The sequence below is a fragment of the Gavialis gangeticus genome, unplaced genomic scaffold, assembly GCF_001723915.1.
Source record: "Gavialis gangeticus isolate Ggan-Ray unplaced genomic scaffold, GavGan_comp1, whole genome shotgun sequence".
Taxonomy (NCBI): Eukaryota; Metazoa; Chordata; order Crocodylia; family Gavialidae; genus Gavialis; species Gavialis gangeticus.
The window spans coordinates 6,310,875-6,312,045 of NW_017729027.1; the positions used below are offsets into that span (position 1 = coordinate 6,310,875).

The 1,171-nt window shown below is 48.0% G+C and overlaps 1 protein-coding gene across 17 annotated transcripts in view; it reads left to right on the forward strand.

Moving 5' to 3' along the window:
* Window positions 1-1,171, forward strand: part of SNAP91 (synaptosome associated protein 91) — a 182,792-nt gene that overhangs the window by 53,637 nt on the left and 127,984 nt on the right. Inside the window, exon 1 of one of the 17 annotated variants that reach the window (XM_019520419.1) lies at window positions 29-256. The exons of the other annotated variants lie outside the window; for them this stretch is intronic. The gene's annotated coding sequence lies outside the window, so the exon portion shown is untranslated. Of the gene's footprint in view, window positions 1-28; window positions 257-1,171 lie in introns of those variants that run through there. 17 annotated transcript variants of the gene reach the window in all.

The following is a 1,171-nucleotide window of genomic DNA, read 5'->3' on the forward strand; positions in this document are numbered from 1 at the left end:
TCTGGATCCAGAGTCGTGCCTTGCACCCATCTTTATTGGATTGAATCTTCCAATATGTGTATACAGTTCTGAGTGTAACTTGGGTGAGGCTTGTTCCACCTGTTTTGTGCAGAGCCAGATGTGAAGTATAAGGAAGCTATTGGAAAGGGGTAGAACTTTCACTGTTTTTCTGTCTTGCAGAGATTTATTCAGTATTTGGCATCTAGAAATACACTATTCAATCTCAGCAACTTTTTGGATAAAAGTGGATCACATGGTAAGGACACATTCATCTATATTTATATATACATATACAGTTCTCTAGCAATAAAGTACATGCGTTTTATAGGCACTTAACTGCCTTGCATTAAAAATATTTATTAATTCACAGCAAAATCTTCTAAGTTGGTCCCCAGTTCGTACACGTCCACTTCATAATACCGAAACAGTAGTATTTAAGTCATGAGGCCTCAGATGAGATGACTGGTTTCAGCTTCCACAGCATTCTCTGGCTTGTTTTAATTTTAGGAGAGGGAGGGAATATTGAAACTCCCTGTCGCAGGGCACTTGCGTGCCCTGCTCCTACTGAGAGTTAAGAACTTAAGGGGGGAGGAGTGTAGCAGACACTAGGGTGCCTGCTACTGATATTGGTGAGAGGCCTTAGCTGCCAATCAACAGGACAACACAGCTGGCGGTTGCTAGGGCAGCTGATTGGGTCAGCTGACTGCCAGGGGCTGGGCCTGGCCCATAAACAGAAGAGGCTGAGGCCAGAGCAGTTCCCCTCTGGCAGCCAAAGGAGTAACAGCTCTGCTGTAGAGCAAAGCAGAGTAAGGCAGAATAAACCAGCCTGGTTGCCTTACTGCCTGATAGTCTGGAGAATGGTGTGGAGAGGAGAGGCCCCGACGGAGATGAGGAGTAGCCAGGGCAGCGTGGAGCATATGTTGTAGCCGGTTGGCTCATAGCTTGTGTTTCGTTTATATAAGACCAGCCAGGAGGGTTATTTGTGTTGTAGCCGGTCGGCTTATGGTTTTATGTTTCTTGGTTGTTATTGTTACACCGGAGGACTGGGTGAGGCTGTAGGGGTGCGAGGAGGCCTCACGGAAGCTCCCCAGTAGTCTGGGGGTTCCTGGGTGCCCTGTACAGGCACAACAAGCAGGGCCTGGGAGGCACGGCTGTTTGGCGCCGGTGTGGC